This window comes from Lonchura striata, chromosome 2, assembly GCF_050655825.1.
Source record: "Lonchura striata isolate lonStrDom1 chromosome 2, ASM5065582v1, whole genome shotgun sequence".
NCBI lineage: Eukaryota > Metazoa > Chordata > Aves > Passeriformes > Estrildidae > Lonchura > Lonchura striata.
The window spans coordinates 59038478-59050510 of record NC_140704.1 but is presented as its reverse complement, the minus strand read 5'-3'; the positions used below and the strand labels follow the sequence as shown (position 1 = coordinate 59050510).

The 12033-nt window shown below is 35.8% G+C and overlaps 1 long non-coding RNA gene across 1 annotated transcript; it reads left to right on the top strand.

Annotated features, from left to right (window-relative positions):
• Positions 1–5735: 5735 nt before the first annotated feature.
• LOC146768264 (uncharacterized) lies at positions 5736–11468 on the top strand. The gene is made up of 3 exons (XR_014952521.1): positions 5736–8304; positions 9008–9088; positions 10897–11468. It is a non-coding gene; the product is annotated as an uncharacterized LOC146768264 (long non-coding RNA).
• Positions 11469–12033: the final 565 nt, after the last annotated feature.

Sequence of the window (12033 nt, the reverse complement as noted above, 5' to 3'; positions counted from 1 at the left end):
CTTTGAAGCCTCCTGCAAATCTCTTGGTATTTTTTGCAACAGTCATTATTCCAGCTGCAGTTCTCAGTTTGTTGCCAGCTTTCTGAACACACCAGCCAGGAGTAGGCCTGGTACATGTTGGAACTCAGCTCCCAGATTTTGTTAAGATATTCCTACATTAAGACCCTTGCTATAGCAAAGTATCAGAATGAATAATTACATGTCTAGTCTAAAAACCCCTAGCCTGTTTCCTTTATCTGACTGAAAACCATACATGGCCCTTGAATAAACAGAATAGCAACGACTGACTCATCCAGCTCTTCAGGTTTCTGTGATTCCTTTCCAAGTCTACATTTAAAAGCATGGGCAACTTTACCTTTGTAACCAAAACATTTCCTCCCCCTGCAAATCAAGACATATTTTTAAACTTAGAAAATAAATGTTTGCCTTCAACTTCAGGATCCTCACATATTTGCAAATGACTAATGGAAGATGGAAATTTTGTGGGCAGATGACTTCAGGGAAACAGCTGTAAAAATGGTTGAAGCTTAAGAGATGTTGAGATGCTGAAACTGGAAAGGACAAACACTTAGAGACAACTACAGAACATGGAAACTCATGGTTATAGAACAAATGCTAGAACTCTCATTGTTCTTTTCTCTACCCTCACTCTGTGATGTCACCCAGAGAAAATTATTCTTTTTAGTTATATAGGATTTCAAACAGTTAAAAGATGGAAAATAAAGAAAGAAGAAAAAATATATTTTCAATATTCAAATTAAGAATTCTACCTCCAAAGCTAAATTTACGATAGTCTTTCTTCTGAGCAATTATTCATAAAAGGACAAAACCATCAACAAAAAAAACCAAACAAAACAAAAAACAAAAAATCCCACCATCAAATCATTCATTCATGCCCAATGAGGATATTGACTTTAAGAGCCTTTTTAAAGCTGTTTCTCTAGCTTCATAGAAAAGTGCATGGCATGCACTGCATAGTCCCAGTCTAATCAAAAATTATTTAATTAAAAAATTGCTGCATAGGTGTTTTTTTCCAGTAGACTACACACAGTATTTGAAGTTATCTATCACTTTTTCCCTTTGGACTTTACCGCTTACAAATGGAGTTTCATGCTTCATGAAACAAAGACTTTCAGGCTGCTTAGGCAACCACAAGCAACAGGACAGGAAGATGACAATCTGAGGCAGAATCTGAAATCCCAGGCAAAAGAACATGAAACTGGGAGTCAGTTTACAGCACCTCCAGTGCCCATCCCACAGGAGCAAGGAATATCAAATTCTGTGATTTCACTGAGTTTTTTTACCATTCTACAGATCACTGTCTCCGTGCATCTTGCTGACCCAGCTCCTGGAGTCATAATATTTTAGAAAAGACTGTCTGTTTCACACTCTTTTAAGGTACCCTATTATTTTTGTTGCTATTTCTTGTGTTTGGTAGAACAGTACTCATCCAGCTGTACAGTCCTGTCCCCAGTGATGCTCAGGGATGACTCCCTTTGAGAGGATAACAAAGAGGGCTGCTAAGAATAACATGAATGAAAAAAATTATTTCTGCCCCAATGAGCAAAGCACTGCATACCCTGAGGGCAGTGCACAATTGCTGTGTTGACTCACTGAAAAGCAAGAGAATTCATACTGTCTTGAGGGAATGAACCTCTGCTATCCCAACATGCACATGACACATGCTTGTTCCTTTCCTATTCAATCCAGTTCACTGCCTCATTTCTTCCTGGAATGAATACTGAGTAGCAATTGCATTTGCATGCTTTGTTTCCTGTTAAACAAAAATAATAATAAAAAATTCTCTGAACTCATTCAGATAAAGGGGAAATACAAATTCCTCATTCAGCCACAAAAGTTCTTGAGTTAATATTGTTCTTTGAATATGCAACTGTGCTCTATAGTCAAGCATTGCCTATACTACTGAATTGCTTGATGCAGCATTAGAGTGACACTATGGAGATAGTTGAGTCTGTGAACTTTTAAGCTCATGTGGGACCATCCTGGAGCAATGCTAACAGGATAAATCAAAAATTACTTAAAGGTGAGGAGTAATTAAATTCACAGTGCTGGATAACGTAAAAGAAGGAACTGAGCAATTATGCAGCCAGAGCAAAAATAATTGTTCATACAAGTGCAAAACACAGCAAAAAATTATCTTGAAGATACACAAGAAAAACCCTAAGATCACACCAAAGTTACATGTTTGACATTACATGGAGTGGTTTTATACACTGCTGTGAAGATTTCTGTACAAACATTGTACTGTGGGTATACATTTTACAGTGAGGAGTCTTGGTGTTTTTTTTTTTTCTCAGCCAATCACTGACCTAGTGTCTGGTCTCTGGAAAACAATTCACAGATTTGCATTGCTGAGGATAAACAAGGAGCAGGCTCTGCTTGGGCTGTTCACAGTGTCGCTACTGGTTGCACCCTACCAGCACACCCACCACCATGTAGCCAGTCTCTCTCATAATCACAGGCATTTTTATGTGTAGAGAGAGCAATGTGAAAGGAACCAGACTAAACTCTTTTCCAAAGGGACACCTTATGTCTTTATTCCTGTAGGAGTTATGCCTGCCCTTAGAGGTCTCACACTCCATTGAACCCATATGACTGAAATTGCTTTCTCCACAAAGGTCTGATGACCCTTTGTACCAGTCATATTTCTTAGCTTTTACTTCTGCCATCATTTTATGGGTGGCTTAAACTGCTCTGTGGGCAGCTTCTCCATGACCCTCCATGTATTGTCACATTGTCTGTGCTGACACTTGGGACCACCATGCCAATGGCAGTCACAGCATCTGGACCATGTGGCAAAGGAAACCAAGGGCACAGGACTCACGGCAACACTCACCTCAAGTAATACAACTGACCTTGGTCATAACTGTGACATTCAGGCATGTCACTGCTGGTAGTTTCATGATTTTTTAAGGAAATAAATAAAATAATTAAATGATAATCACAGCTTTGCTATTTGAATATGCTCATGTCTATTTCAGCACACTACAAAACATGGGTATTAGAAGTATTTTCATGCACTTTTTTTTCTGAGAAAATAGATAATCTTTCCTCTGCCCAGTAAAAAAAAAAAAAAAAAAAAAAATCAAGCTTTCACAAATTGCTGTTCAAATCTTGCATTAAACATGACAGATTTTCTCTCTTATTTCAGTAGCAGAGATTTCCAGAGATTTCAGTAGGACTTTGCAGCACACATCAAAACGTACATATCTACTTGTTTGGATTCCCACAGACCTGCTTAATTCCCATTGAGTGACTAGAAACATTCTAGTTGACTTAAATAGCTTTTTGATCCATACCAGTCTCCTTTGGAGCAGCCAAATTCTGTTGAATAAGAACTAGCCCCCTAAGAGTTATCACAGCATGCATCTATATCCTTGTTTCATGAAACTTTTTCTTCCCTGCTAGCACCATTAGCTTTTAGATATTGTACCAAGGGTTCTTTTGCTAATCATAAACTTTAATGCTAAATTCTCTCTACAGCTATCTAATTCCAGATATGAAGAAATTTTGATTAAAATGATAAAAGGCACTGCACAATCAGGATGCATTAGAAAAATATTACACATTCACAAATTCCTTGGTATCTTTTAGTCAACATGATTTTTCTTGATGTTAATAATTTTATTCTCTGCCTTTTTAAAGTATTGACTTTATCTATGTATTCACCTCAAATGGAATAAAACATTAGATTACAAAGACTAATGGCCACCTCTTTACTACTTCCATGAGCAAATGCAGTATAAATTGACCAAAACCAGTCTGTACACTACTCTGTGCTTGTGAGATAAAAATGTATAAATTTGGACCCTTTCTATTTACAAAAAGTACTCAAAAAATCTCTTATTGGCATTTAGCTATTAGAAAGCATTACAATCAGACATAGAGAGGCAAGAAAATTAGTTTCTGTACTGGACACAGTTTGACATTTATGCCTAGTTTAGTCTACTTTTTCTAAGCTGAATTTTTCCACCTTTTAGGGCAATTCATAGTCTTTTATGACATGGAAAGAACAGATAATTTTTTTATATTAGATACTAGCAAAAGAAAGGGTTCTAAAATATTATCATTAGTCTTGGAATCCCTAAACCAATCTTCCCCTTTTCAAATAACACAATAATCATATTCAATAATGTGTTAATATTTCAGCCTTAAAAAGTTTATCTGCTCAGGATTATCTCTCCTTTTAACAGCACATTTTATAAGTCCATCACAGTTTTTCACTTTCTAAGGTCTTTGACACTAGAATCCTTTAAATAACAAGATGAATACATTTTAATTAAAAAACTTCAGAAAATTGCAGCATCCTATAGTTGTTGATGATCTACTCTCTCTAGGCCATGGTGATGTCATAGGTGTCACATTGGATGATATATCTGTTTTTCATGCAAGATATTGCTTCTCCTCTTTCTCTTGTATGAAAGATGCACCTTTCATATCACTACCATATGGACTTTGTTACCAGTCCAATTATAATAAATTTGTTGTTTTTTCCTTTTGTAAATTCTCTATGAATTTGCAGTTTACTGCATGCAGACTTATTTCTTTCTTGCTTTTCCTTGGAGGCAAACATGGTTAAATTGTGTTATTTAGCACTTGTTCATAACTGCATTGTATTTGGAACTGCAAGGCTCTGCTCACAAAACAGCTGTAAAGGGATGGGAGAAGTGTTCAACTCTCCTGCAAGCATGCAGATGCACACAATGTTCCACATACTCAAAATGTAGCAGCTCCCACCCAAGGAAAAGAATTCTTTATTGGAGCTTCTAGCAGATCCAGACACCAGCCCATATTCAGACTAGAGGCTTAAATGCTAATTCCTAACATACACTGTAGTTTTCCATGTGAAAAAGTAATTTATGGAATTTTATACATTTCTATTTAGACTGCTTGAAATGAATAATATTTTGAAAAATATTTTAGAATAATATTTTTAGAACATTTCATTTCATTTTGAATAATATTTTTAGAACATAATTCTTTTCATTTGCAAATAAAAAAATGCTTTTATCTAGACTCCAGCTTTATAATTTATCTTTTCTTTATCTGACTGAGAAAAAAAGACAAAAAATAAAAGAATGTGAAAAAAATTTTCTCATGCAACTTTTTTATATTTTTTAAAAAGCCCTGCTTTCTGAGTTGTCCTAACTGGAAGCCAAAAGGTATGGAAAGTAGCACTTTTCACATTTTCTTCTTTGTCTTGCTTCCTTCAATACACTTAATTGATGGCAACAGGTTTTTCCAAAAGAATTAAAGTGGTAGGGGGCAAAGGGGCAAGGGAAGGTTATATCTGTAGTGTGCATAGTCATAACATGGCCCAGAATCTCTTACCACAGCATTTTAAACCAGAAAAGAACAGGAAACCTGATGATGCTCACTATTTACTGCCATTCCTGCCTGAAAGCTAAAGTATGTGTAGTGAAAAACACTTGGTAGAAGTTACCATGCATCATGTATGATCAAGTATATGACTGTGATATTCTGCTAAATTCTATGTATGTGTACTAAAATATATATAGAAACACCATTGTTATGAGTACATAAGGTAGTTCTAGGTAGATCAACATTGCACTTTTTTTTGGAAATACAAAAATATAATGGACATTTTAGGCAAATTTGGTCCATTAAATGAGAAATATGAAAAAGCTTAAACTTAGGCTCTTTCACCACACAATTAAAGAAAAAAGTGATGTTAAGTGCAAAATTTTGTTTGTTGAAGTTATTAAATGTTGTTCAAGAATAAGGCAAGGAAAACTATAGGCTACATTTAAGGCTGTGTAGTGTTTTGCCTCACATGAAATTGTTGTTTATTTACAAACATACTGTATAGAGTAGAGCACAGTTGTTTTCACCAAATCACAAATGTGTGTCTCAATATGCCAAAGTATGATGAGCCATGCTTTCAGAATAAAATGCATAATTAGAGAACATTACAACCTGGTACACAGATCAATGCATTGCAGCTGAGCTACCTCCTGCACCTACCAGCAAATGTGTATCAGTCCCCTGGGTTCTGCCAGAGCATAGAAAAGAAAGCCAAAACCCTGTAGTCTATTAGGAATACAAATTCAATATATTTCCCCTAATTACTTTTTAATTTCCATCTCATTTATGTATAGTAGCTACAGAATAAAAAAGAGTTCTATTCCTTATTCTGCTGCTGTCTTGCGTATTTGACCTTAGTCATCTTACAATTACTCTGTTACTTAATTGATTCTTCTGCATCATATGCATAATTAAAGCTACTTGTCTTTTAGGTGTTAAGTGGACCTACAATTACCTTTTACACTGTGAGAGAAATGTTTTAAAGAAGACACTCAAATGAATATTATTTTTCTAAAATTCAAATTGTTAGAGTCCTGAGCTCAAAATTAATTTACTAAATTATTTAGTTTTGTCCATGAGCTACATATTGCTTTAAAATGTTCAATTCTAATGCAATTTAACTTAAACACTCTTTTTAATACTAGAAATATCTTTCTTTTTTTGTTCAGCTAATGAACAAAAGGAACCCACAGGCTAGGAAAATATGTTGCTTTGTCTTACTTTTTTGATTCTGGTCTGTAGGATATTGTCCTGACTATTGAAAGAAAGGCCTCATTTGGAAGTTTTATATAAGGCAAGTAGGATTGCAGAGTATAGATCAAAGTGTATAGAATCTTCCTGGAAATAAAGATAATGGAAATCAATGAACATAATAGGAGCAATTTTTAATTTTTTTTCTTCCCCCATGGATTTGATCTTACTTTATTAAATGTACCTATTGGCTTCTGTATGATCATCTATGCACTAAGGAAATAATGCCATGGGGATTTTATTGTGCCTTATTGTACAGTCTCACTCCAAATGCACGCAACCAAAATATCCAAGACTGCCTGGGATTTGAGAAAAAGTAAGTAAGTACAATAGACAAAGAAGCTGAATACAATATATAATGACTAGATACTAAATATAGACTATAAAGATATTCACATATTGTATATTCTGCAATGAATGGTAATATAGATGAGTGACTAGTACTAGTTATTGTTACTTCACTCAACACTTACATTAAACTTTACTTTGAAATGCTGACCCTGTCATTTCTCTTGTCGATAAATTATACCTGATTGTCAGTTCTGTGCTTGAAGCAGTCTTCAAAGGAAAATATAATTCCAGATGCACTGTATGTAGAACAAGACATAAGTCAAACCTTCTATCTTTATTCTCTTGTTTTTCCTCCTTGTGGTCCTCTGCAAAGCAGAAGTATCTCTTGTCAAGATAAGTCACCTCTGTCACTCAGCCTTCATTTTTGTGATAACAGTCAAAAATATCCAAAAATGAAATGCAGGAGACTCTTCTGCATACAGAACACAATATCAGTGATGTCTGTTCATGTGCTTACTTATCAGCGGAATTTACTAAATACAGAGTATGCAGTGTCAAATACAAAGTCCTCCAAGAAAATAGTACATCTCACTTGGTCAAAAATGAGAATTAATGTAAATGTTAATGGGTATTTCACAGATATATGATTCAACCTATGACCACCATGAAACCTAATACTATAAGAAAGTTTATACAGAAAGAGTAGAATATATTTATTTTCAATAACTTGAAATATCCTGTGACAGAATATTCCTGAAAACTCTCCTATGAAGAATGGACACAGCTCACATGATTTGAAGTTATTCTCTGAGCTGTGCTGCAATATCCATCTGGAATAGGAGGTAATGCCTTGCACTTTGATTACTTAGCATGCACAACAAAGGAATGTGTTCTGCAAATGAGCCACAAACTGAAAATATCCATTTCAGACTATTAGGGAAAAACTAAGTCCTCCAATGCATAAATTTGCAAAAAATTTAGGATGATTTTTAAGTACTTATCCTGGCTGTTGAGAGAGGTACTTAACCTATTGGATAAGCGACCCAGTGCCTAGGAAGAATGAGTTCTGAACTCCAATGATTTCAGAAGGCTAATTAATTACTTTATTATACTATATTATACTATAACTATATTACACTAACAGGAACTACTAACTAGAAAACCTGTGACTCTCTGTTGAGAGTCCCAGCACATGTGGATCCAATTGGTCAATGAATTCAACACACCATCACCAGAATCCAGTCAAGCAATCACCCTGGGTAAACAATCTCCATACCACATTCCACATGGGCACAAACACAGGATAAGAATTGTTTTGATTCTCTTTTCTCTGCTTCTCTCACAGCTTCACTCAGGAAAGCTAAGTCTCTCTGTGTTCAGAGGGCACGTGAATATCACACTTAACCTACTTAAAAGGTATGTTTGTTTTCAAAGCAAATAAATAAATTTCAGGGTACAATACTAGTTTTATTTGTCATAACAGAGTATATTGTTCTTTCTTTAAGATTCAGAGCATTGTAAAGAGTGATTCTCATGCAACAACCTTGTTGGATCTCCCAAATTGTTAAAGTAAGACAGATTTCTTCTAACAATTTGGGTAGAGATTATCATTACAGTTCAGTCATTTGGATTCTATCTCATAGAAGTGAATGGAAAATATCAGTATAAAACTTGGTAGGTGTGTTGCTGTACCACAGGAAGAATACTTACAGCAAACAGTGAGATGTCATAAGAATTCTGAGGGCTTAATTTAAATATGAATTATTTAACATTACAAGCTTTAAACTTGCGTTGCTAGGGACTTTATGGTAAAACTCATGCTCACTCTGATTTGAGCTGCCTGAGCATGCTGAAGTGATAAAGTTGATCTTGCTTACAAATTAAATTTTTAAAGCTAGTAGATTAATATGACCATAGGCTTGATCCATATAAAGTGCTGAAGCTTTCTAGATTCATGTGGGATTAGAAGACAAGCCTCAAGTAAAACCTTTCTCTAACTTGTATAGAGACTCAAAACCCAATTAGGTTGTACTGCTTGAAGGTGTGAGTTCTATTGCCAGAATCACCTCTATCAGATAAGCTTCTTAACCTCTCTACATATCTTTTCTATATTCTACAGAAAAAGGGTATCATCATTTCTCATGCTGTTGAAAGGCTTTCAGATGAAAGACTTTATGTAGTCAAAATCAGTGAAACAGTGGTAAGTCGTGGCTATCAAGAGTTTCATTTAAGCAATGTGGAATATCACTCTGTGTTCTGTTGTATCATTGTATGCCTGCTAAAACTGTTATATGATCTGTTCTCATGATAACTTGAGATGTCTTGTGCTGAAAGGATGAAAGAACTCATGTTATAATGCATGCTGTGGAATTCATTTTCTCATCACCTTTATCTAACATAGCCTCATAAAATACCATTTATCTAAAATAGCCTATACATTCAAGAGTATGATCAAGCCTGGATATAGGCAAATCCATCTGTTTCATTTTTCTGGTGTTGGAAAACAAGGGGAGTTCTGGCACAAGGGAGAGAAAAGGGTAGTAAAAAACCCAAAAGATCCAAGTTACCATCATCCTTTCATGGTCCATGCAAGTGTTTGATTACTTGCTGAATGCACGTCCATACAATGTTTATGGTACATCCTGAAGATTATAAGACAAATTTTATAAAACTTTTTACTCTCCTTATCTACAAAGAAGACAGATATTTGCCAACTTTTAGAAACTGTTTGAAAATTCAACAGGGATGCAAATTTTGGTTTGCCTGTGTGGACATCTGAGCTCTGCCACATGGTTGCCTCTTATATCAGTGCTGACCTGCATTAAAAACACTGTGGTGTCTTTCCAGAACATCACCTACTCCCTCCCTGCATAGCCACTCAGTCAGCTCTTCTACCAAAAGATTGGGATGGATCTCAACACAGCATGACAGATGCTTTCAGATGTGTCAACAACTGCCTTCTAGGCAAAGATTGATTCACAATTCCATTAATAGTTTAACAGCTATTTAAAAAATTAACAGCTATTAAAAAGTTTTTGAACAGCTGTTCAAAAAATTGGATCACTACCTTATAATAGCCAAATATTACTATTTGACCCCCTACTTTTTTTTCTGTGCCAAGATGGATACTCTTTTAGATACATGATGCTGATACACTGTAGAGACATAGATTGTCATGCATGTTCATCCTTTTTTATCACATTATCTACCTTTTTCTCTTCTATATATCTTCTAAACATCCACACAATCCCACAAGTGAGAGTTGTGGATTCTTGCCTTTAACAGCCATGAAGCTCTCTTACTTTAGGGAGAGGTTGTTTTAGCTTGTATTGAGCAGTAGCGACTGTCATAATCTCAGTGTAATAGTGACCAGGAGAATAACCTGACTTGTGTCAGTCACAGTGACAAGTTTTTAGTGATGAACTCATAGATGCCTTATGCATAGGACCACAAGAGTAGTCCCAAAAACTGCAGCTTCCACATTGAGGAATCTGTGAAATCTCTGTGGCAGCTTCATGAACCTTCTTTTCACTCACCTTGTATCAAAAAATTCAAGCCATGAATGAGGCACCAAAATAGGTGAGGATGCTGAAGGGCTGAGTCGTGATACTGACACAGGCTGCCAGGGGCTGCTCTGGCCCATGGCAGAACAAGGTGGGATCCTGCTCATCCGAAGCATTATCTTGGCTGAAATGCAGTCTAAGTGCTACAGATCCTACAGATGAAATACAGGACTGTTCATGGCCATATGTGGGTCAGGCAGCTGTCACAAGGACTACTCTCTAAAGCAGCTTGTAGCTATTATACCTCCACAATAGCCTCTACGCAGAGCCAGAAAAGATCCTTGGCACAATATAAATCTATAATGTTTAATTTGTTTCTCCCTTTTTGTACTAAAGGTAAGTTGTATCACACTGTCAAACTATTTTGGCAAGTGCTGCATCAAAGATGGTGAAGGGTAGTTTTTATGCTTCCCTTAATTTTTCTCCTTGTTGTGTCCATTTTTAGCAGGTCCCACTGGGATGTCAGAAATGGAACTTAGGCCGGGAAGTAGTAGAAAGATAGCAGAAGATAACAAGAACATCTCTGCACCTTTACTGCTGCTTTTTGTGTACAAAGTACAACAGCTGCTCTTGTAACAGCTGGAAGAAAATAATTAGCATAACTAGAAGACATGCTATAGTGTTGCATCAAAAAATTTTCAGCAAATGAGACCTTGGTCTTCAAATATCAAGAGAACTAAATATATTTAAATGGATTCTTTCTAGTTAAAATCTAGTTGGCTGAAAACAGTGAGACAAATGTCATACTGAGTCCTCCAGTAAATTATTTGTTACATGCTAGTCACCACCTCACTTATTCTTTGCTCAGAAGAGATTAGGAATACCAGAAGGAACAAAGCAAAACATAGGATACAAAGGAGATGTAATTCACTGTTTTTCTTATTTAGCTGATAATATTCTGTGGTTTCTGATCAATTTGAGGGATAAGTGAGGGAAGCAGCAGAAAGAATTTTAATGTTAATGTTAAAGATTTATTAAATTCAGTAAATAAAAAAATAAAAACTACCAATCCTTCAATTTTTTGAACTGTGTTCATTTATTTTGTCTTTTCCATTAGCATACATCACCAACAAAAGATTCTCCTGTTTACTTACCTATAAAAGCTACGAAAAACTAGAGACATTTTCCTTTTCCCTACTTTCTCACCATAACTCTGAATCCCTCAAAGTAATCTAAAACCCATAATCCCACCAACAGAAAGGAAAAAAACACATTATCATTTGAAAAGCACTATGTTTGAAATCCTCTTTATGTTTATAGAATCACAGAATCATTTAGGATGGAAGAGGTCATTGAGGCTAACCGTAAATTTATCACTGCCACGTCCATCACTAAACCATTTCCCTAAGTTCCACATCTACAGTGCTGCTTCTACAGTGCCATGTCTTTTTAATGTATCCAGAGATGGTGACTCCAGCACTTCCCTGGGCAGGCTGTTCCAGTGCTCGACAACCCTTTGGGTGAAGAAATTCTTTCCTAGTATCCAAAATAAAGCTTCCCTGGTGCAACTTGAGGTCATTTCTTCTTGTCATGTGGCTTTTTACCTGAGAGAAGAGACTGACAGCCACTGCACTACAGTCTT